Source organism: Durio zibethinus, chromosome 8 (genome assembly GCF_047325235.1).
Source record: "Durio zibethinus cultivar Kanyao isolate XHJ-2024 chromosome 8, ASM4732523v1, whole genome shotgun sequence".
NCBI lineage: Eukaryota > Viridiplantae > Streptophyta > Magnoliopsida > Malvales > Malvaceae > Durio > Durio zibethinus.
In genome coordinates this window covers 22,428,647-22,455,102 of record NC_143169.1, presented here as the reverse complement: position 1 = coordinate 22,455,102, position 26,456 = coordinate 22,428,647, and the positions used below count along the sequence as shown (strand labels likewise).

The 26,456-nt window shown below is 31.5% G+C and overlaps 2 pseudogenes across 1 annotated transcript; both read left to right on the top strand.

Moving 5' to 3' along the window:
* Positions 1-679: 679 nt before the first annotated feature.
* Positions 680-3,922, top strand: LOC111278990 (IQ domain-containing protein IQM1-like; annotated as a pseudogene). Its single transcript, XR_016344060.1, has 8 exons — positions 680-1,348; positions 1,471-1,585; positions 1,815-1,880; positions 2,024-2,112; positions 2,202-2,289; positions 2,707-2,937; positions 3,022-3,123; positions 3,221-3,922. The product of XR_016344060.1 is annotated as an IQ domain-containing protein IQM1-like (transcript).
* A 15,678-nt stretch (positions 3,923-19,600) lies between these two features.
* Positions 19,601-20,958, top strand: LOC111278437 (IQ domain-containing protein IQM1 pseudogene; annotated as a pseudogene).
* Positions 20,959-26,456: the final 5,498 nt, after the last annotated feature.

The following is a 26,456-nucleotide window of genomic DNA, read 5'->3' as shown; positions in this document are numbered from 1 at the left end:
TTTCTATTCAATATGTTTTCCAAGGTCCTCCTCTTGATCTTTTTATAAAAATTAAATGTTTATCTTAGTAATCTGTACATTTTCATGTATATCATTACTTACCGTCAAATAATTTCATGTTGAGAGCAATAAAGAACCTCCGTAATAAATGAAAATGCATAATTAATATATATTTTTTGTAATACCTGAAAAAAAAAAATATCGTGTTACATCTTAGTTTCGAGATGTTGAAAATTTTTCTTTGTCTCGTGCATTTGATGTTATAAATTAAAAAGGAATGCATGAAATCCGACCAAGTCAGAAGATCATCATCGTCTCAAAAGGTATTACCATCAGTGTTCGGTCTTCACTTTTTGGACTAGTGAAAAAACAGCGCAATCTTCTACATTGGAAACCAGATGGTTATTTTGACCAATTCTCTCTCTTTCACATTCATAAATGCAAGAAGAAAAAAAAAAGGAAAACATCTTCATTCAGAATAGCAATAGAAAGGTCCACAAGTTTATAATAATTAATATAGTAACCTTTCGTTTCCAAAGAAAGTACACTCAGATGATGGAAAAAAATTCATCATCATTTTCAAACAACTCGTGTTATGTATTTTCTATTCAAACCACCAGAGGGTTTAATGGGTACAAAGATTTTCAAAAGCGGCTCTCGTTTTCTGTCATATCTTTCTGTTGTGTCTCTTACGTATTTGAAGGTACCATGCATGTTTTAGTAAACTTCATTGATTCTTTTCCAGTCTCCTGAAAATAACACGTCTCAGTCATTTTAAGAACACTGACTATTATTTTTATAAAGAGGGTGTGGAATCTGGCTTTCTAATTTCATCAGGCATTGATTAAGATATTCTTGCTTCTTTCAGGTTCATGCATTTTATTAACTGAGATTTTCCTTCTTTATTGTTATGACATGCAATTTCTGATAGATTCTTGAAATGGTCAAATTTGTTAATTTTATTTGTAGAAGACGCAGAGATGGTTTTGATGACACCCGTCGACTTTGATGAGAGGAAGGGGAAGGATGCATTGAGAACAAGCAGCTTCAAGAAAAGGGATAATACTGATGAATCAGATCATGAGCAAGATAGAATCCTTAATGGAGAGACTATGCGCTTCAAGAAAAATAAACCCGGAAAGCTAAAGCTCCAAATGACTGTTTCAGCACCTGATATCGTCAATAGGAGGATTTCTATCACGATTGCTTCTCCAGAACAAGCAAAATTTCTGTCTTCCAGGCCTGCTAGCGAGCTTCATGCAGCTGCTACTAAGCTGCAAAAGTTTTACAAAAGTTACCGGACTCGAAGAAACCTTGCAGATTGCGCTGTTGTTGTTGAGGAACTCTGGTAATTTGTTCTCTTAACCATCATTTTTTTCTTCCAATAAAATTTCCGGATTAATGTTGCCTGCAAAATTTATTCTTTTGGGTCGTCTAGTTCTTGATCCAAATTCTTTTTTTTTTCTTCAGGTGGAAGGCATTAGAATTTGCAGCTCTGAGGCGGAGCTCTGTATCATTCTTTAACTCTAATAAATCAGAAACAGCTATTTCCCGATGGGCACGAGCTCGGACAAGAGCAGCCAAGGTATGAGTTTTTTTTCCGGAAATGTTTCAGACAAAGTCTTAAATTTGGTGTCACATGTTTCAACATTTAGACCAAATCTAGTTCTCTTTCTCTTAAAGATGGAAATTATCTTGTCAAGAAAAATGTCAATCAAAATCCTTTTTTGACCGGTACAACTTGTATACCAACAATCTTCTTGCCGCAAACTAACATTAACTTTTAAATTTGTTGTTAATGATGACAATCGTAGGTTGGGAAAGGCCTGTCAAAGGACGTTAAAGGTCAGCAGTTGGCTTTACGACACTGGCTTGAAGCTGTAAGTCAATGTTCGGAGTATTGCTCACCTCTACTTTGAATAACTAATCCACTAATTCTTCCAATATTGTTCACGAATTTTAATAGCGATTTGACTACTTAAGTTACCACTTCTATTTTTAACCTTTTGATTTTGTTACGCAGATTGATCCACGACATCGTTACGGTCACAACCTACATTTGTACTATGATGTCTGGTTTGAGAATGGGAGTTCTCAGCCCTTCTTCTACTGGTAAAGGGGAAAAAACATCAGAATATTGATCTTCATTTTTTTTTCTTTTTCGAATTTCCTGAGACAGTTACATTTCCATCAAATTGCAGGTTGGACGTTGGAGAAGGCAAAGAAGTTAATCTTGACAAATGCCCAAGGCCCAATCTACAGCGTGAATGCATCAAATATCTCGGACCGGTAAGGGCAATCGGCACTTATCTACAATGGTAGTCTATTCTAATTGAAGGCAATTGCATGCCAGGCAGCTATTTCCTTCTATTATTTTTTTGTACTCAAGGTTGCCAGAATACCAATAGTCCACACGACCGTTGGCTCTTTTTTAAGGCAATATGGAACTTTTCTCCTTCATTACTTCAGGAGAATGACACTGATTTGCTTAAAAAGATTTTAGTTAGAAAAAAGTTATTTTTTTCTTTCTTTTTTCTTTCAATATGAAGATCAATCAAGTATTGGATAATTCTGGGGTACTTTCTGGATTCCAAGATAAAGTAAAAGATGAGTCGAAAAGAATGTTATTTTGCAAATTTTAGCTCAGTTAATGATCAGGGAATGAGTTTTCAGTGCTCAGATATATATTATTGCTTGGTTTTGCAGAAAGAATGGGAAGCGTATGAAGTTATTCTGCAGAGAGGGAAGATGATTTACAAACAAAGTAAAGCGGCAGTTAACACCATAGAAAGAACCAAGTGGATATTTGTTCTAAGTACATCAAGAATCCTGTACGTTGGGCAGAAGGAGAAGGGTCTCTTTCACCACTCCAGTTTCCTAGCTGGGGGAGCCACCATTGCATCGGGAAGATTGGTTGTTCGTCGTGGAACTCTCGAAGTATGTTGCTAGCTTTGTTCTCATTAATTTTTCAACAAAACAATCATGAAAAACATTTTGAATTTTTGTTTTCTACCTTTTCAGGCTATCTGGGCTTACAGTGCTCATTATCGCCCGACAGAAGAGAATTTCATGGAATTATGCAGTTTCTTGGAGGAACATCATGTCGACTTGACAAATGTTAAGGTAACAATTGGTAGCTGTTCAGCTTCCTTTCATTAACCTGATCAGCCACCATTAATTCAAGACATTTTTGTTAAGATTATTTCTTTTTCCTCTGCAGAAATGTCCGATAGATGATGATATCCCCAGTGAAGTTAAAACTCACAAGGAACTGAAATTACCAGGGTCTGTTAAAGAAACGGCTGAAAATATTTCATGTACAAATACCGACCCAATTCATGCCAAAGAGAATTCCATTGGAAAAGATCGTGGCAACGAAGAAAATTGTGAGAGAAACAAGTCAGTTGACAAAACTGTGGCGTATGATTTGGGGAAGGCTGTAAAATACAAGTGGAGTACAGGGGTTGGTCCTCGGATTGGCTGTGTCAGAGACTACCCAGCATAGCTACAATTCAAGGCACTGGAACAGGTTAATTTATCACCAAGGGTCAAGCCAGGACTTCCTTCGCTGACATGTGGCTCAATTCCTTCTCCGAGACCAAGTCCCAATGTTCACTTATCTCCTAGGCTTGCCTATCTTGGACTAGTTGGCCCACGGGTCAGGGTTTCGGCTCGTAATTAGTCGTAATTAACCACGACTTTTTTTTAAGTCAACAGGCCTTTTGTGTTTTTCAGGAATAACCAAAAATTTATTGTTCTTTCATATACTTATTAGTTTTTCTTTTTTTACCTTGATTGTGTAAGTCTTCCTGTGTTTTAGTTGAAATTTCGTGTAGAATTCGTTTTTTACTCAAGTTTCTTGAGAAATTGTTTGGATTTATTGGTTTATACAAAGCTTGTGAATTTTACTCATAATTCGAACACTCTAATTTTGGAATAGAGTTGGTCTAAATTTTCCTTAATTAACTAGTACAACATTTTTTAATTTCATGGGGGTTATAGCAGAATTATCGTAGAAAAAACCAATGTCTTTCCATTTGGGATTCTATTTGATACTTAGTAAGAAAGACATCTTCAATGAGGGATGTTTCTTGTGTTATATATGCTATGTATCATTAGTGAAAGGATATTTGGCGTGGGAGAGATCATGAATTGTGTTGGAGGTTTTGGTTCAGTTGTCAATTGAGGTATAGGATTGAAGGGGTAACAATAGAGCTTGAGCTTGGTTTTGGTTTTGAAGGTTGGGAAAGTGGTTGTTTTGCAATTTTTTTGATTTTTTGGTTCACTGGTTGTTTTCTCTGAATCTATTTTTCAATTGTTTCAAAAGGAAGTTATTTTAATTGAACTGATATTGGGGTGAAGTTGTCTTGGTTGTGAGGGTGTTGTTGTTAGAGGAGGTTTGTATTAAAATGGTGTGAAAAAAGATTTTGAGGGTGAGGTTGAAGGCCGATTGTATGGTTCTAGTAAGGAGGAAGAGTATAAGTTTTGGTGCGGGATGTCATGCACTTCAATGTTGATGGAGGAGAAGATACTATAACTGAAAGTTGATTATTGTTGTTGTTTCTAACATAACTGATTTTGTTGAAGGTTTTGCAAGTTGAATTTTGAGGTTGATACCATTCTAGGACATATTCTAAGATAGCAGAAGGATTGGTTACCCATATCAAGGTAATACCAAATATAAATAGTTCATAGGTCAAGCATATAACCAAGGCATTCTAGCTGATGTTCAAGACTAGGCACCTTTTTGACATAACATTGAACTGGTGGCTTGATTTTTATAGAGATGCTTTTCACTATGGTAGCCTACTTTAGACCCTTGGTACATTAACTTTTCTTTGGTTGGGTGGATCAATGATCTGTTTGATAATTCTAGAAGGCTTTCTGATGCAAAAGATCTACAACATTGTAGCAATTGTATCATTGCAAATGATGATATAGAAAACTCTTTTTGATTCTAAATCTAACTACTGAAGAAGGAGGAATGAATTACCAAAAGAAAAGAGAGGTTTTAGCCAAAAATATTTTATAAGAAATGATTTCTTACATAGAAGAACTTTTTAGGGAAGTGATGACTTGTTACTTTTGTGAGAATGAGTTACAAATTTATACAAGAAAAAAGTAAACAAATAGTAAGCAAATAGGACCTATAATAATGACATTGGACCCATGACTAAATATATAAAGCAATCGACTTGACTTAAAGCAACTTTAATAAAATAACTTTAATAAAATAAAAGTAAAGATTTCTTTTGTTTTATTAAAATAGCTTTAAAAAATTAGACTTGACTTGAAAATGACTTAAAGTGATATAAAATTGACGCTAAAGTTAATGTTGACAAAAAGCAAAGTTTAATATGTCATCATCTTGTTTTGGAGTCTTTTGGAGGAGTTTGAAAAACTTCTTTTAAAAGTATCACACATAATTAAACATAATTGGACTGAAATAGAAAATTTTCTTTTTGTTTCAACACCATAACTGATTGGATCATTCTGAAAAATCTTCATATGGGTCTTGTGAATCTTGCCATTCCATTTATTTGATAATTTCAGGGGGTTTCCAATAAGGGTTTCATTCTATTGGTCTAGCATGATCAAGTTAATATCTTGTTGTTTCAGGAAGGGCTTCTCTCCATTCACCATTAAATTTTGTTTCATAAATCTTTTTATTAATCTTAAGCTGATAATTATATTTTGAAAGGTAGCTTTCCCATGAAACATTATCTTGAAGCTTTGGCCAATTATGTTTGAAAATCTTATGGTTCATATCTAACCTATTTATCTTTGAAACTCTTTGTATTCAACAAGGTGATCAAATATGAAATCTGATAATGAATAACTTTGTGAGCTATATAAATTGCCACGTAAGGGAAATATTATGGTTAATCAATAAATAATTACAATATTGTGAAAAATCAAAATGATGTGAGGATCAGGGAAAACTTTATCTTTCATAAGTTTCTATCCATTGAATCCATATGAAAATAGGTCTGAACCCTTAGAAGAAAAAGTTAAAGTTTTTTTTGGGTTGATGCTTAACTGATGAAAATAATGGATGAGTCTTTTGAGCTTTTAGAGTGGGAATTGTACACTTATGTAGTAAAGGTGATAAAGGTACCACATGAAACAAATAGTTTCTTTTGGAAACCAAAGTGGGTTAGAGAATTTGAAAGGGTGAATGAAAAAATATTCTGGATGTATTCCAAAATTGAAAGTGTCTTCAAATCTTTTAAGTATCTTGGATTGGTATTTAAACAATAGGTGTAAGGCTTTTTTATCAAGGGATTTGGTTACAATTAGTTTTCTTAATTTTTAAGGAAGTTTTTCAATTGGGATGTTGAGAAATTCATCTAATAGATTAAATTCATTTGAGAAATTCATATCAAGGTGAGGTTTTGTTAAAGAAGGAAGAAATGGGTTTTTTGAGGATAAGGCTTGGGAGGAAGAAGGTGAAGGTAAGGGATTCATCATGGAATTGACTGAAATAATCTTTAAAGAACTCGATAGAGGTCTAAGAAAAGTTCTGGATAACATATGTAGGAGAATATTATCCTTTCTTTTTTATATGTGTTGTGACGAAAGAGTACTTTGAAAACTATTGAGAAAATTTGAGTAACTGTGCATTTGATATCTATTTTTTTATGAAATTATAAGTATCTGGTCACAAGTTGATATCTAGTTCCCCTAAAAAGTGGTAACCTTTTAGTGTACTTTACAGCTAAAATCTCTTTTAATGTAAAGTGATAATGGATTTCTAAATCTTTAAATCTATTGCTTTTGTATCCATATATTTGTTTGGTTTCATCTTTTTCTTCAATAAGGATTGCCAACCAAAATTTATCGTTTGTATCTGTATGCAATATCTTTTTTCATCTGAAGAAATCTTTAAAATTGAAATTAACTAAGCTCTTATCTTCAGCATCTGTGTTAACTTTGTCTCTTTTTGGGACCACTTAAGTGGTTCTTTCTTTAGCATCTGTTTGAAAGGATGAGTTATTTATGCAAGATCTGAGAGAAATTCACTCATGTAGTTGACTACATCGAAGAATTATTGTACTTGTTTTTTGGAGAAATTTTCATTAGAAAAATCTTTAAGTGCCTTAGCAATGTGTGATTGAGCTATGTATTATATATTTTTCAAATACATGCCTAAGAAATCAATTTTTGAGATGCCAATAATAATCTTTTTCTTTAAGTGCATTATCCTATACTGTTGAACTTATCCAATAACTGTGTATGAGATGTAACATCTGAAAAGAACAATAAGATATCATTAATGTAAATTAGTGTATTATAAAAAATAAGAGCAAAAATCTATCATTGCTTTTTGAAATAATGAGAGAGAAACTTTTAAATCAAAAGGCATAACTGTGGAAATTGAATGTATATTGAAAAACTGCTTATCCACAATTATACAAGAATCTTAGGTTTATATACAACTAACTAGGGGTTAAACTAGGGAACTAAATCTTCCTTAATTCTAGGGATACAAATACTTAATTCTAGAGATACAAATATAAATATACAGATTACAAGATTACAACCAGCTGTAAATAAGTGTTTTCTCACACTCCCCCTCAAGCTGGTGAATAGGTGTTTTTCATTCCCAGCTTGGAAATAATTTCTTGAAATGTTGCACTGCTGAGACCTTTAGTCAACACATCTGCAAGTTGACCCTTGGTTGATACATAAGGTGTACAAATCAACCCACTGTCTAGTTTTTCCTTTATGAAATGCCGGTCTACTTCAATGTGTTTTGTTCTGTCATGTTGCACAGGATTGTGTGCAATGCTTATTGCAGACTTGTTATCACAGTAGAGTCTCATTGGTCCATCCCACTTGATCTTCAAGTCTTCTAGGATAATCTTTAACCATAGTAGTTCATAAATTCCTTGAGCCATTGCTCTGAACTCTACTTCAGCACTTGATCTTGCCACCACATTCTGTTTTTTACTCCTCCAAGTCACAAGATTACCACCTAAGAAAGTGCAGTAGCCTGAGGTAGATCTTCTATCAGTTACTGAACCTGCATAATCAGCATCTGTATATGCTTCTAGAACTAACCCCGAATCTCTTTTGAATAAGATACCTCTCCCAGGATAGGCCTTCAAATAGTGCAATATACGGTAGACAGCCTGTAGGTGCACTTCTTTAGGACTATGCATAAATTGACTTACCACACTCACAGCATATGCTATATCAGGTCTAGTATGTGAGAGATAAATGAGTCTTCCAACTAATCTTTGGTACATCTCTCTATTTACAGCAGCATCTTCATTAGCTTCTCCAATTTTATGATTAGGATCTATAGGAGTATTTACAGGTTTACATGCAAGCTTCCCAGTTTCTTTCAGAAGATCTATCACATATTTCTGTTGTGAGATAAAAATACCATGCCATGAGTGAGCTACTTCAATTCCTAGAAAATACTTCAATCTTTCTAGCTCTTTTATCTCAAATTCTCTAGCCAAACACTGTTTTAGAGATTCTCTCTCTTTTTCATCATCTCCAGTTACAATTATATCATCAACATACACTAATAGAACTGTGACTCTCCCTGAATCAGAGTGCTTGATAAACAATGTGTGATCTCCTTGACTCTGTTTATATCCCATTGCTAGCATCACTTTGGCAAATCTCCCGAACCAAGCTCTAGGAGACTGTTTAAGGCCATATAAAGCCTTTTTTAACCTGCATACTTTGTTTGCTGCTAGATGACCTTCAAATCCCGGTGGAACCTTCATATATATATTTCTTCTTCCAAATCACCATGTAAAAAAGCATTCTTTACATCAAATTGTTGAAGATGCCAATTGTAATTTGCAGCTAATGATAACAAAATCCTAACTGTGTTCACCTTGGCAACTGGAGCAAAGGTTTCCTGGTAATCCACTCCATAGGTCTGAGTGTAGCCCTTAGCCACTAACCTGACTTTATACCTTTCAACAGTACCATCTGCCTTGTATTTTACAGTGAAAACCCATTTACACCTCACTGAATTTTTTTCTTTAGGCAACTCTACCAGTTCCCATGTCTGATTTTTCTCTAAGGCCTCCATTTCTATTTTCATGGCTTGCCTCCATTTCTCACTGGATAATGCCTCGGATAATGTAGTTGGAACAGAAATAGTGTTTAGGCTCACAAGAAAATTTTTGTGGGATGGTGAGAATTTTTCAAATGATACAAAATTAGATATTGGGTATAGTGGATGCTTGGTACATTCTCTGGTTCCTTTCCTAATGGCAATAGGCAAATCATAATCACTAGCTATAGTTTTAGGAGATTCATGCTCATTTTGAGAAACAGAGTCAAAAACTGTAGTTACCTCATTTCCAGAGTTAGGATCAGGTTCTTGGACTGGCACTGGTTCAGGATCTGGAACTTTTCTTCTTGAGTACACCTGTAATTCTTTCATAGAATCAAGAACAATATTATCATTTGTCACATCTTTCGTATTTGGAATGGGTTCAGACTCAAATTCAATGTTTGACTTGGGCTCAGCAGAAACAGGTTTCGACTCATAAGAATTAATGGGTGTAAATGTTGAAGAAGGGGGCAAATCAAGCAAAAAGAAGTCTTTATCCTTATCTTCCATGAATGAAGTCTCTCCCTGAAGATAAGGTTGAGTAAAAAAATGGTTTATTTTCTTCAAAAGTGACATCTGCAGACACATAAAATTTTTTGGTAGGAGGATGATAGCACTTATATCCTTTTTGAGTTGAAGAATACCCCACAAAAATACACTTAATCGCTATTGGATCCAACTTTCCCCTGTTATGACTGTGAACATGAACAAATGATGTACAACCAAATATCCTAGGTGTGAGATTGTTTGTGGTATTGAGGTTGGGATAAAATTGTGAGAGTAGTTCCATAGGAGTTTTAAATCCCAAAACTCTTGAAGGTAACCTATTTATAATGTGTGTGGCAGTGAGAACAGCTTCCCCCCAATAAGATTTAGGTACATTTGCTTAAAAAAGAAAGGCTCTGGTTGTGGCTAATAAATGACTGTTTTTTCTCTCTGCCACTCCATTTTGCTGTGGAGTATTAACACAAGATGACTCATGGATAATCCCCTCTTTTTGAAAATAGGTGGATAGACTCTGGTTGAAGTAGTCTTTTGCATTATCAGACCTAAATCTCTTGATTTTTACTCCAAATTGATTTTGGATCATGTTTTGGAAGCTTAAAAACATACTATTCACATCCGATTTAGATTTAAGTAAAAAAACCCAAGAGACCCTAGTACAATCATCTATGAATGAAACAAACCATCTCGTACCAGAAATATTAAGAATTGTAGAGGGACCCCAAATGTCACTATGAATCAAGTAAAAAGGAGTAGAACTTCTTTTGTTACTGATTGGAAAAGACACACGTCTATGTTTTGCAAATTCGCAAATATCACAATGAAAATCTTCAACATTTAATTCTTTGAACAAAGAAGGAAACATGTTTCTCAAGGTTCCAAAAGAAGGATGTCCAATACGAAAATGATAAAGCCAGATTTTGTCTTTATTGGAAGATTTTTCAGAAAAAAATGACAAAGGTAAACTATTTTTGATACTATTTGTGTTATTTGATGTCTCAAGATAGTATAGTCCATCCTTCTCCTTAGCAAGTCCAATCATCTTCCCCGAACTCTGGTCCTGAAATTCACAATAAGAGGGATAAAAAGTTACTTTACAATTCATATCTTTGGTAAGTTTTTGTATAGATATCAGATTAGTAGACAATCCAGGAACATGAAGAACATTTTTTAGAACAAACGAGGGATTAACTTGAACATCTCTTAATCCTGCCACTGTGGTAAGTGAACCATCAGCAACAACAATTTTCTTATTACTAGGACACAGGTTATATGTACTAAACTTTTATGGGAAATGTGTCATGTGGTCTGTGGCTCCTGAGTCAATGACCCAAGAACTCGTAATAGGCTTAGCCGAGACATTTAATCCATGAGAATCAGAAGCTTTACCTGAACTAGAAACTTTACCCAAAGAACATACCATAGTAGGCTTTTCAAGGATTTTCAATAAGTTTCTCAGCTTTTCAATCTCTTCCCTGTTAAACTGTCTTTGTTTCTGAGACATCTGTAGTACTCCAGTGATTTTTTCAGTTAACATTTCCTTAAATTGGGTGATAGTGATATCTTTCTTTGAAAGGGTTCGGCAATGAAGGCCTAAACAGGATTCGACAATGAAGGCCTAAAAAAGTCGACAATGAAGGCCTAAAAAAGTCAGCAATGAAGGCTGAAAATTTTTCTTCCCAAGAAGAGCCTAAAGATCTGATACCATGTGGAAATTGAATGTATATTGAAAAACTGCTTATCCACAATTATACAAGAATCTTAGGTTTATATACAACTAACTAGGGGTTAAACTAGGGAACTAAATCTTCCTTAATTCTAGGGATACAAATACTTAATTCTAGAGATACAAATATAAATATACAGATTACAAGATTACAACCAGCTGTAAATAAGTGTTTTCCCATAATAACTATCCACTGAAAATAGTATTGAAAGACGTAAAATGCATTTTGTATATGTCCTATGAATGTACACCGAATTGCCAAAATTTTACTTTGAGATCAAACTTAGAGAAGACTTTAACTTATCATCTGTAAGAAAAACATTAAATGGCTTATAATTAATCACCAAATTTAATTTTCTATGAATTTATTCTGAACGTTTATTGACATAAAACGCTTTACACACCTATAGTGAGAAGAAGTTGATTCAATTAATCATTGTGCCTGGAGTTACGAACATTCTTAACTTGCTAGCTTTAAATGATCTGGATTCGTTCTTAAGTGACTAGCTTTTATGATGTTTATATTTTTCTCTTTTTTGAAGGGAAGGATAATGAAAAAAATCAAAATTTTACCAAAATAAGTGGTTGTATTTTTCGAGAAATTTTGAATGATTTTTTGCATATGAAATTTAAATGAACTTATGTCTAAAATCTGTTTGAATGGTCAAGGTGAAAAGGTTTGGAAGATTTTTTCAAGATCTTAAATAACTTTCAAATTTTATACATTTTTTACTGAGTCTTAAACTTGGTATACTAGTAACCACGTCAAAACCAATAATGAAGTCTTTTTATGGAAGTGGTGATCCTAAAATTCCTTGGGTTATTTGACAACTTGGGAATATTTGAAGGGTAACAAAGTTGCTAATAAAGTCTGTAGAGAATACATTCTCATTAGTAATTTTGAAAAAAAAATTTTATTTTTTCAAAAGTTTTTGAAAAATGTTATGGTTTGAACGGCACTAGTGTCAAAAAAGGCTGTAATTGTTATAAGAATAGAGCATTTGTGGGTAAAGACCTGTACTGGGGCTAAAAGCATTTTTGGAAGTTGAAGGGTTTAGATTTTTTTAGGTCTTGGACTAACATGTATTCAAAACATTGATCATTTGAATAATCATCTGAGTCTAAGTTTGAGCTATCATCATCAAATTATTTGATCATATAACAATGATATTTCATTTTGCTCATTATCAAGGAAAAAGACTAATACCATGATATTAACAATATCTTATATCATTTTTACTAATTTTTTGTTAGACTTGGGGTAATTTTTTGTAAAATGTTTCGATTTTCGTAAAGAAAGTATTTTTTTTCTTTTGGCTTTGAGTCTTTTTTCTTTCTGCTAAACTTCAATTTATGGAATCTTCTGGGCTTTTTTGTTGTTTTGAACAGATTTTTGTATTTAGAAAAGTGAAAGTTTCTAGGAGGTATGAATCTCCTGATGTTTTTTTTTTTTTTTTTTTGTGACTAAAAAGACATGTAAAGTCCTTGAAAGAGCTTTTGATTTAGAGTCCATAGAAAAGTAAAAACATGGTCTTTCTGGGTTTCTGGAGTTGTTCACCAAGTTTGCAATATATCTATGCTCTTTGCAAATCTTATCAAGGGCATTTTATCATCTTATAAATATCACCAAGATCATGATTTTGACTTCAAGGGAAATTATGTTGAGTTAAGTCTTTATTTGTTGTGAAAATTCTTTTGGAATAGAATTGAAAAAAAGGTTGTTTTAAGTTGATATCATCGAATCCATCAAGTTTATAAAAATACTAAGAGAATTGTTGATAGTGTCTGTCAAGACCTTTTGGGTGAAGAAATAGCATTTAAGCTTGAAAAATTATTCTCTGATTTTTTCCAATCTGAGTGTCTTGGTTGTAAAATATCACTAAAAATTAAAGTACAACTTATGTAATTGTTGGGCATTAAAAAAATTATAACTGTATGTATTCACTAATATTATTCTAAAAATTTTTTAAGGTTCCAATCGATCTTGAAATAAATCTGATTAAAACCATATTCATTATAATATTGGGATTATAGTTTAATTTAACAAGTCCCTAAACGAGGAATTCTTAGAATTTTGAAGGCCATTTGGAAGGAGAAATATCATTAATTGTGAAAATTGACAACTTTAATTTGAAAGAAGGCACATGTTTATGTCTAAGGAAGATGCTGTTTAGTATCCATTCCATCAGGGTTGTGCACTTCTGGGTTATCTTTTGAAACTTCAACTATTCGTTTAGTCATGAAGATTTGAAAAAGTGTATCATCTGAATCATTTAACTTAATACTTTTTATCTAAGATTCTATTTCATACTTAATAAGAAAGATATCTTCAATGAAAAGTTAAGAGCTATTTTCTTATGCTATGTGTTGTATCATTTGTGGAAGGAAATTTGGTGTGAAGAGATCATGAATTGTGTTGGAGGTTTTAGTTCAATTGTTTGTTGAGGTATAGGGTTTGAAAGGGTAGCAACAGAGCTTGAGCTTGGTTTTGGTTTTGGAGGTTGAAAAATTGGTTATTCTACAATTTTTTTGGTTTTTGGTTCACTGATTGTTTTTTTTTTTGAATCTATGAATCCATTTTTCAATTGTTTCGAAGGGAGATTATTTTGGTTGATCTGATATCTAGATGAAGTATTATCTTGGTTGTGAGGGTGTTGTTGTGGGAATAGATTTGTACTGAAATAGTGTGAAAAAAACTTTGGGGGTGCGATTAAAGGTAGGTTGTATGGTTGGTAAGAAGAAGGAGTATAAGTTTGGTAAGAGGTGTTGTGCATTCTAGTGTTAATGGGAGTGAAGTTATTATAACTAGAAGTTGATTGTTGTTTTTAACGAAGTTGATTCTGAAGGTCTACAAATTAAATCTTGAAGCTTTACATCTCTTTCTCTTTTTTAGTGAAAGTATAAGTGAAGCCAGTGTTGGTTTCAATCATGTATCTGAGTTCCCGATCTAGAGTCATTATCCCTGATTGGATTTCAAGAAAAATATTTTAGAGATTAACAAGACTTTGGTCAAAATAATGACTGACTTGGTCTAACTTGTTTTCTATTTTGGTCAAATATGTATTTTGATGAAAAAATTTTCAATTTGCCTGTTCAAAACTGCTTTTGCATGAAAAACACTTTTCTAATTTTTATATTCATCTCTATCAGTAGGGTTTGAAATTTGGAATGTGTTTATATTGATTTTTATGGAATTCTTAAAAATAAGAGAAAATAAAACTGTCTTGATTGCATCATGCATACCTGAAGTAGAGGTTGGTTTGTTTTTGGGTTTTGAAGAGCTTGAATTTTGTAGGATTTCGAAAGTGATTTTGGATTTTTATCTTTTTTAAGATAGATGACATAATAGTCAAGCTTTCTTGAGAATTCACTAAATAGATCAATTTCAAAGTCTCTTTTTTCATATTTTTTTTTTCAGCTTTTGTTGGAAGACTTGTTTTTTTACTTTTTCAAAGGATCATCATCATCATCAAGGAAGCTTCTGTATGTGTCTTTCTGACATCCTTTGCATTTACAATCAATGTCCCAATAACAGAGTCTTTATGAAGATCTATATGTATATACAAGTTTTCTATCTGGTTCAAAGTGTGTAATTTGAACATTTGGTTTAGCTTGACATTTTTGCATCATGAATTGCGTAAGAAAGATGGTTTGGGTAGGAATATCTTTTCCTTTACTGTGATCAAACTCATTTGCCATAATGCCATTTTGATTTGTCTTGTAGGTAGGATCAAAATGTTGAATGGGTTCATTTTTCTTTCAAATCTTTAGGTAACTTGTTGTCCACGACTTAAGGAGTAAAGTGGCAAGTTCTTCATTAGAGATTTGCTTTGGAATGTGAACATGTCTGAGATTTTTGTTTGCTGCTTCCATTTTTACAAATATAACATCATCAAATTTTAGTAAAGGGGAGTTTATGGTATGATCTTGAATTTTGTATACAATTTGGTAATGAAGGGTTGCTTGAAATCCTCTCATTTCAGTGCGTATAATCTACACCTAAACTTTTAAAGCATTTAATAATGTGAGATCATTAAGAGACATTATAATTTAAGAAAACTATGAAGAAGACAGTTCTTGCATTGAACGTTGTCTTAACTATGCCAAGTACTACATGTTTGTATTCTTTGAATTTGTTATCTAACAAAGCCATCTTGATACATACAATAATATCATTTCTGTCATGAAAAGTCAAAGCTATTCTAATAGCACCAAAGTGGATATAAGTATAACCTTGCTCTAAACACTGTTGTGGAAACTTTTTTGAAATTTGAAAAGTAACAAAGTGCTTTTGGGTTCATGCTGAGAGAATACATTGATCAAACTTTGCGGGTTGAACATACTCTTTTAAAGCTTGAAATTTTGGCTTTAAAAGGTTTTTTATGGATTTGGTAAGGGAAGTGGAAGTATTGGAAAAAAAAATATAAAGGTTTATAATAAGAAAGATTGTTTGTTAGAATGTTTTCTCTTCTTAGATATAATTTTCTTCATAAAAGGAATTCAACTTAGAAGAAAAAGATTTCTTAAGTGCAAGAGAAAAAGAAAAAGATAAATTAAAAGAAGATTTAGAAGTAAAAGGTTACAAATTACTAGTATTTGATAAATCCATTAGAATGAAAACTCTTTTGACTTTTCCTATCCAACTCAATTGTTAGAAACAGAATAGAAGGACAATTCTATATAGTGTTGGGCTCTGATACCATTTTAAAACATATTTTAGGATAATACAGTGATCGATTACCTACATCAAGGTAAACCAAACGTAAGCAGACCATAATTCAGGTATATAACAAAAGGATTTTAGCTGGTGCTCAAGACTAGGTGCCAAAGTGACAGATTTTTGCTTTTATCTTTGATAATGCACTAATCTACGTGGATGATATCTTGTTATTTTCTTTAGTTGTCACATTTCATATATAGTTATAGGATAAGTTTCAGACAATTGTTTAACAGTATGGGATAATGCTCTTAGAGAAAAAAGATGATCATTGACACCTTAGAAATTGATTTCCTAGGTATGTATTTGAAAGATGAACAATATATAGCTCAACCACACATTGCTAAGATACTTAAAGATTTTTCTTATGAAATCTTTCTAAGAAGCAAGTATAACAATTCCTCAATGTAGTCAATTACATGAATGAATTGCTTCTAGATATTGCACAAATAACTCATCCCTTCAGACAGATGCTAAAGAAAGAACCACCTAAGTGATCTCAAAAGAAGACAAAGTCAGTACAAATGCTAAAAATAAGAATGCAATCACTTCTAACTTTAAAGATTCCTTCAGATGAAAAAATAATATTACAGACAAATGCAAGTGATAAATTTTGGTGGGCAATCCTTATCGAAGAAAAAGATGAAACCAAACAAATATGTAAATACAAAAACGGTAGATTCAAAGATTCAAAAATCTATTATCACTCTACACTAAAAGTGATTTTAGCTATAAAGTATGAAATCCAAATATTTAAATTTCACCTCATTAGTTACCATTTTCTCATATAATTAGATATGTTAGCTTCTGATCAGATGCTTAATTTTTTTAAAAAATCAAAAGCATAATTACTTAGACTCTCTCAATGATTTTTAAAGTACTCTTCCACCACAGCACATATAAAAGGAAATAATACTGTTCTCCCAAAAATGTTATCTAGACCTCTTCCCAGACTTTTTTTGAGTTCTTTAAAGATTATTCCAATCATTTCTATGATGAATCTCTCACCCTCACCTTCTTCCTCTCAAGCCCCTCAATCAATAAAAAACATTTTCTTTACCCTTACTTTTACTAGCCAAACTACAAACCATTTATCCCAAACACAAATCATAAACCTGTGTTTCTAGTACAAAATCTCCCTTCTGAAATACAACAAATAGTTGTACAAAAACCATTGACAATTGTGCTAAAGATCTCATTTTTAAAATACAAGTTATACTCATCAGAAAAAAAAGCTGACCATGGCATCAGACCCATTGGGCTACATCCCAAGTATTCTCTATATAGCCAAGCTATTCAAAAAAGCTTTAGTTCTTCTATGGTATTTATGTTAGCTTTACACCATTGCCATCGAATTTAACTCAGCAGAACTCACATTCGCTACTGTTGTTTTAACCAAAACAAAATATCCAAATCAAAAGGATATTGCACTTGAAAATTTCTTGAGATGGTTTAACACTTTACACAAATGGTTCATCCTCACCAAAAACATTCCATAACACAACCATATCATCTTCATGTTTCACAGACCTTGCCAAATCTATGAAGGTTTTACTTTTTTTCAAGAGCACTTAAATATCTACATATGCAATCCGTACACTCTATACAAATTCATATTTTTATATGCTTATAAGTATAAACTTCTCCTCAAAAGATTGTAAAATCAATCAAATCTCCTAGATCATAGCAGAGCTTCTTTTTTTCAAAAAAGAACTATAATAGTGGTACCCTCAAGAATATATAAAAAAACTGTAAAGTCACCTTGACAAATGGACTCCTAAACCCCCTTCAATAATTGGTGAAGAGATCTGTCTCAAAGATTGGTAAACTTTGACCTTCATGATCTAGCTAAATTAGCTTAACTTCTAACAAATCCTTATAGACAAAATTTAGAAGATATTGCAAGAATAAGAGAAATATTTGAATACAAAATGTACAGCTAGCTGTTCTAAAATTGTGACAAAGATCCTACAAACTTTGAAAAAGAATTATTTCAATAGGTAGTTAACTATTTATCCATCCAATACCTTGAAGATTTTTCAAAATGATCTAGTCAAAAATTCAATCATAGTGTTGAAGTAAAAAGAAAATTTCCTGTTCTAATCCAATTATATTTAATTATGTGTGATGCTTTTAAAATATGCTTTCCAGAGTCCTCCAAAAGATTTTAAGATAAGATTATGGCACATCAAGCTTTTCTTTTGTCAACATCAACTTTGACGTCAACTTTATGTCTACTTTAAGTCGATTTTAAGTCAAGTCTACTTTTCTAAAGCTATTTTGATAAAGTAAAAAGAATCTTACATTTACTTTATTAAAGTTACCTTATTAGAGTTACTTTAAGTCAAGTCGATTGCTTTATATTTTGTCATAAACTTAACGTTATTATTATAGGTCCTATTTGTTTACTATTTGCTTACTTTTCTCTTGTATAAATTTGTAACTCCTTCTCGCAGAAGGAACAAGTCATAACTTTCCCAAAAAGTTTTTCTTTGCAAAAAATCTTTTTTATAAAATATGTTTGGCTAAAACTTCTCTTCTTTTTTGGTAATTTTTTCTTCTTTCGTCAATAGTTAGGTTTAGAATAAGAGAGTTTTCTATATCATAGTTTGCAGTGATATAAGTTACTATGCTCTACAGTTGTCAGAATATTATGTGTCTTTTGTATTATAAAACTTTATAGAATTGTTAAACAAATCATTGATCCACCCAGCTAAAGAAAAGTTATTGTACCAAGATCTTACTAAAGTAGGCTATCATATTGAAAAGTATATCTTTACAAAAGTTAGGCCACCAGTTGACGTTATGTAAAAGAACGCTTAATCTTAAACACCGATTAAAATATCTTGGTTATATGTCTGAACTATGAACTACTTATGTTTGGTATTTCTTTAATGTAGGCAATCGATCCCTCTGCTGTCTTAGAATATCCTATAATGGTATCAGGCACAACTCCATATAGAATTATTCTTTTGTTCTATTTTTAACAACTGAGTTAGATAGGAAAAGCCGAAAGAGTTTTAATTCTCATGAATTTATCAAATACTAATAATTCACAACCTTTCACTTTTAGATATTCTTTTAATTTATCTTTTTCCCCTTCTCTTGTACTTAAGAAATTTTTTCTTTTAACTTGAATTTTTTTTATGAAGTAGATTATATCCCAAAAAAGATAACTTTTAAAGCATCTAACAATGTCGGATTATGAAAAGACATTATAATTTAGGAAAACTGTGAAAAAAATAATTTCTACATTGAGTATTATCTCAACTATACCAAGTACTACATGTTTATAGTCTTTGAATCTGATATCCAATAAAACTATCATGGTACATACAAGAATACCATTTTTATCATGAAAAGTCAAAGCTATTCTGATAGCACTAAAGTGGTATGAGTGTAACCTTGCTCTAACCACTATTATGAAAATATTTTCAAAATCTAAGGAGTAACAAAATGCTTTTGAGTTCCTGTCGGAGAATACATTGATTAAACTTTGTGACTTGAATACTCTTTTGGGGCTTAAAATTTTGGCTTTAAAAGCGTTGTTATGGATTTGGTAAATGAAATGGAGGTATTGAAAAAAGCAATATAATGGTTTATAATAAGAAGGATTGTTGGGATTTTTTCATTAAATCAAATGATTTTTCAAGGACTTTATATGTCTTTGCAGTCACAGAAAAAAGGAACACATCAAAAGATTCAGACCTCCCAAAAACTCTCATTTTTCTAAACACAAAAAACTATTTAAAACAACAGAAAAGCCCAAAAGATTCTAGAAATTCAAGTTTGGTAAAAAGAAAAAAGATCCAAAACAGAAAGGAAATAAATGCTTTCTTTGCAAAAAATCAAGACATTTTGCATAGAACTACCCTAAGTCAGACAAAAAATCAATAAAAATGATATAAGATATTGCTAAAATCTATGTTATTAATCTTTCAAATGATGACCATGAATCAATTTTCTCTCTTGATGAAGAACAAAATGAAATATCATTGTTTATGATCAAGCAGTTTGATGATGATAGCTCAAACTCAGACTCTAATAATTATTCAGATCATCAATGTTTTGAATATATGTCAATCCAAGAACTCCAAAAAATTTAAACCCTTTAACCTTAAAAAATACCTTTTGCCTAAGTACAGATTTTTACCTATAAACACTTTTCTCTTATAACAATTACAGACTTGTGCTGCTCAAACCATAGCCAATCATATTGTGTTACCCAAAAACTTAAAAAAAAAAAAAGAAAACATTTTGAATTTTTTTTTCTACCTTTTTAGGCTATCTGGGCTTATAGTGGTCATTATCACCCGACAGAAGAGAATTTCATGGAATTATGCAGTTTCTTGGAGGAACATCATGTCGACTTGACAAATGTTAAGGTAACAATTGGTAGCTGTTCAGCTTCCTTTCATTAACCTGATCAGCCACCATTAATTCAAGACATTTTTGTTAAGATTATTTCTTTTTCCTCTGCAGAAATGTCCAATAGATGATGATATCCCCAGTGAAGTTAAAACTCATATGGAACTGAAATTACCATGGTCTGTTAAAGAAATGGCTGAAAATATTTCATGTACAAATACCGACCCAATTCATGCCAAAGAGAATTCTATTAGAAAAGATCATGGCAACGAAGAAAATTGTGAGGGAAACAAGTCAGTTGACAAAACTGTGGCGTTTGATTTGGGGAAGGCTGTAAAATACAAGTGGAGTACAGGGGTTGGTCCTCGGATTGGCTGTGTCAGAGACTACCCAGCACAGCTACAATTCAAGGCACTGGAACAGGTTAATTTATCACCAAGGGTCAAGCCAGGACTTTCTTTGCTGACATGTGGCTCAATTCCTTCTCCAAGACCAAGTCCCAATGTTCACTTATCTACTAGGCTTGCCTATCTTGGACTAGTTAGCCCACGGGTTTAGGTTTCGGCTCGTAATTAGTCGTAATTAACCACGACTTTTTTTTGAGTCAACAGGCCTTTTGTGTTTTTCAGGAATAACCAAAAATTTATTGTTCTTTCATATACTTATTAGTTTTTCTTTTTTTACCTTGACTATGTAAGTCTTTTTGTGTTTTAGTTGAAATTTCGTGTAGAATTCCTTTTTTAGTCAAGTTTCTTGAGAAATTGTTTGGATTTGTTGGTTTATACAAAGCTTGTGAATTTTACTCATAATTCAAATACTCTAATTTTGGAATAGAGTTGGTCTAAATTTTCCTGTTAATTAACTAGCACAACATTTTTTAATTTCATGGGGGTTACAGCAGAATTATCGTAAAAAAAACCAGGCAAAGTTGGCCTAGAATGAGATGGGTCCAGCAGATTCCAACAGGAAACAAGTACTAGATTCGATGATTTATATGGTATAAAATGTTAAAATTATATATTTATTTTATACAAAAATTATGTATCATAATTTGTATTGATATAAAAATATAATATATAATTTTTTTATTTTATTAAACTTATATATAATTATTATAATTTTAAATCGTGTCACTTTCATATTTTATTTTTATATCATATTCGTAAAATTATATCATATTTTAAATTATATCTCTAAAAGACAACCATTCAATAGAAGCAAGTAAGACTTCTCCCCATTCTTTTTTTTTTTTTAATGAAAGATAAAACAACATTTTGAAAAGATATATTTTGAAAATACTATTATTACTACTACACGAATATGTAGTAGTAATAGTAGTATTTAATTTTCAAAAGAAAAGATACAATAGTATTTCTTTTAGGGCTTTTAAAAAGGTTTTAAGGCTACTTTAACAAAATTGGAACCGAAGGGATCCTTTTTCACCAACAAAAGAAAATGGATACTCAAGGACATGCAATTTGATTCTCTTTTATACTGCTCAACAGTACTTTTTTTAAGAATATTTTCATGTAGATATCGATTATATCTAAAATTTGTTTTGTTAACTCTCTTTAATTATATAAAATCCTAATTAAGACAGAAATTGGTCAGCATTATTTGCTGGCTTTTTAAGATTCATTTAGATAAATAATTAGATTAATTTTGGTAAAATTAAAAAAATAATAATATTAAATAATATAATGATGAAATTAAAATTAATATTAAGATATGAATGGAAATTAATTAAATTAGTAAGAATCGAATTTTTCGCTTGTAAAATTTAAATTCGATTCTTATTGTTAACAATTTGATTCTTGTTGTTAACAATCTTTCTTAATGGACGATTTATAAATATTTAAGATGTACAATCAACTTTGGTCCTAAATTGAAAAAGTTTCTCTCATCCTAAACTTTTATGCATTGAAAAAATAATAGTGATGACATACTTTTAGATGCATATTTAACAATAACAATAATGCCAAATACTAATTCACTGAAATCAGTTGATTGTCATAATTGAGTTTTTAAAAATTTTACATTAAAATAGTGACTATAAAATGATTTAATGATAGTGCAATTAATATATGATGAAATTTTATTCAAATGCATCTTATAATATAATTATTCATTAGGGGTCAAAACCAGCATCAAATACAAGGGAATAAAATTGAAGCATAAGAATAGAAAGATCAACTTTTGAGATTTTACTTTGAATTAAAAAAAAGTTATTTTCAAAGTTTTAGATTTGTCCGAATGTAACGGTAGACAACCTTGTAAGGCAACAAGGAACGGTCAGACCAAATTCAAAAGCTAAAGCCAAAATATTCGTTAAGATAATTTATGATAGTACTACTTTTTTTTTTGAATTTCAAATTTTCAAAACTTGATCTTTACCATTAAAATGCTCACACTTACTTAGTGCCAAAGTTGTTAGGAAGAGTGGGGTTCAGTTCTATTGGTTTTGATCAATTAAAAAGTCTAAAGCTTTTTTTTTTTTTGTTTTTGGCCTAAGAGAATCCTACTTATATAAAGTCTTAAACAATAAAAGGGAGGTTGTGTAATAGAGAAACAAACGGTGGTGTCGAAACCAAAAGAAAAAAGAAAAGCCCAAAAAAATAGAGAGAAAAAAGAGAAGGGAGAGTTGGTTGAACGAAAGTTGATCCGTGATTCGATTAAGTTAAAATTTTGCCAGTATGTTTATGATTCAGAGTTTTATATTTTGAATGGTGAAAATCAAGTTTGAAGCTCTCTAGGAACAAATTCAGGGTATATTTGTTAAGTCACCTATTTTGTAAGATTTCTTCAATTATCTCTTTAGTTGTTGATTGGCTCTAGTTTCAATTAGAGAAGAACTTTGTATATCCATTATTTGATAGTGAAAATTTTTTTGATAGTTCGTAGTTTTTTTTCTCTATACTGAAGGGTTTTTCATGTAAATCTTGACATGTTTTATTTTTTTTGCATTATTAATTATTGATTGTTGTCTATTACTATAAGTTTATTACAATATATTGCTTATGCGTTGTTGTGTTTACTGCTTTAGGCTCAACAAGTGATATTAGAGTGTGAGTTATTTTGAGACTTCGATACAAAAACAGCCTAAAACAGAAGTAAATTCTGTTTGAGGTCATGAAAGGTGATATAGATTCCATGATAAAATTAATAGTATCAAATTATTTAATTTGAAAGCTTATCATAGAAGATCTTTTATATTGTAAAGATTTGTATGAGCTGGTATTGAGTGATTCGACTAAATCAGTAGATATGAAAGAAAAAAGTTGAAAGAAGTTAGGCAGAAAAATGCTGGTTACAATAAAAAATTGGGTTGATATAAATGTGTTTCATTATGTAGTGTAGGAAACATATGCCCATATTATTTGAGAAAAATTAACAATATTGTATGAGAGAACAACATGTATGAATAAAGTTATGCTTGTTAAAATGCTTGCAACTTTATGGTATAAGGATGGACGATCAATTACAAAATACTTGAGTGATTTTTAAGATATATTTAATCGGATGACTACTATGGAGCCTAAGATGGATGATAAAATGAAGGCGTTATTTTTTTTTGGATTCATTGCTAGACAACTAGAATACTTTAGTTGTAACTGTTCTTAATTTACCTACTAATTACAATGTGACATTCGAGATGATAAAAGACAATATGCTTAATGAAGAAGTAAGGCAAAAAGATTTAGACTCTGAAAATCAAACTCTGGTCATAGAGAATAAAAGTAGAAACATTGACAGAGATCAAAACTCAAAAGGCCATAATAAGTCTAAACATATATCTAAGTTCAAAGATGAAATAAAATGTTTCCATTATGGTAAAGTAGGTCATATAAAGCGATATTGTAAAATCTTGAAGCAAGAACTAAAAGATGAGAAAGACAAGAGTTCAAATGATGACAATATTACAGCAGTAAATTCAGATAGTGATTTAGTTACTTTGATTTATACACATGATAATTGTAATCATGTTAATGATCCCGACATTGAGTGAATAGTTAACATATGAGCGATATATTATTGTATTCCTAAAAGGAAGTTATTTACAACTTACAAAGTAAAAGATTTTAGTTACACCAAGATAGAAATAAGAATGTGTCATAGATTGTTGGGATTTGTGATATTATTGTACAAATTAGTATGGATTGTATGTTGACTTTGAAAGATGTCAGACACATTTCAGATATAAGAATAAACTTGCTTGCTATTAATATCTTTGATAAAGATCGGTATGAGAGTTGGCAAAAAAATGGGCGGTGGAAGTTTTTCAAAGAATTTATAGTAGTTGTAAAGGGAAAACTATGCTACATAATGTACAAGATAAGAATACAATTGAATAGCAACCAGATAAATACCGTTGAGGATAATGTTTCAGTAAACTTGTAGCATAAAAGGCTGACACACATGAGCAAAAAAGGGTTACAGGTTTTGATAAGGCAATCTCTTATTACCTTGACTAAAAGTATATCTCTTGATTCATGTGATCATTGTTTATTTGGCAAGTATCATAGAGTTTCTTTTCATAAGAGTTTTCAGAGAAAAGAAAATAGATTGAAATTGATTTATTCTGATGTATATGGTCCCATTGAGGTTGAGTCATTAAATGATAACAGGTATTTTGTTACTTTTATTAATAATGCTTTATGTAAGACTTGAGTGTATATGTTAAAAAATAAAAGCTAGGTATTACAGTATTTTTAAAAATTTTATGCTATGATGGAAAGGATGATAGAGCTGTCCTTGAAGTGTATTTGAACTGATAATGATGGAGAATACACATCCAAAAACTTTGAAAAGTATTGTTCAAAGCATGAGATTAGGCATGAGATGATAAAATCTAAAACATCGTAGCATAATGGTGTAGCTGAAATGAGAAACTGCACTATTATGAATAAAGTCAGATGTATATTGAGGATGACAAAATTATCAAAGTTATTCTAGGGTGAAGTAATCCACATAGCTTATTATTTACTTAATAGATCACCATCAGTTCTTTTCGACTTTGACATTTTAAAAAGAGTGTGGATAGGGAAAAATATTTCATACTTTCACTTGAAAGTTTTCGAGTGTAAAGCATTCATGCATGCATCGAAAGAACAGAGGTCAAAGCTTGATAGTAAAGCCATATTATGTGTGTTTGTAGGACATGGTGATAAGTATTTTGGCTTTAAGGCATGGGATCCAATGAAAAAAAATAGTCAGAAGCAGAAATGTGATTTTTCATGAAAGAAAAATCATAGTAGATCTCAAGAAAATGAGAAGACTATACGAATTACTGTTGAATGTTATGTACAAAGATTCCACATCAAAGGGCCACAGATGGTGGAAATGAGCAAGAAACAGAACTTGACGATATGAATAAGCCAACCAAAATTAGTAATGAGCTAGACGTAATCAGTTTTAAGCAAGAGAAATAATCTTCTCTACCTAAAAGTGTTGATCAAAGTGAGCAGTCCTCTCTACCAGAGAGTGTTGAGTAGGGAGAGCTACCTTTAGCATCAAATAGTGTAGAGTCTTAGCCTAGAAGATCTATTAGAAAGCACAGGCTATCTATCATGTATCTAAGTTTAAATTTTATTTTAGTTACCAGTGAAAGAGATCAGAGAGCTTTCAAGATGTACAGACTATTCCGAATAAAGAGCATTGGTTAAAAGTAATGAAAAAAGAGATAAAATTATAGTGAAAAAATGGTACATATAATCTTGTTAAACTTAAAAAAAAAAAAAGAGGCCATTGAAGAATAAATGAGTGTTCAAGTTAAAAAAAATGATGGTGATAAATTAGTAAGGTACAAAGCTCGATTGTAAAAAAAAATGCAAAACTAGTGATGGAAGCTAATTTACAAACAAAGCTAAAAAACGGTTAACATCATAAAAAAAACTAAGTGGATATTTGTTCTTAGTACATCAGGAATCCTGTACGTTAGGCAGAAGGAGAAGGGTCTCTTTCACCACTTTACTTTCCTAGATGGAGGAGCTACCATTGCATCTGAAAGATTGGTTGTTCGTCATAGAACTCTAGATGTATGTTGCTAGGTTTGTTCT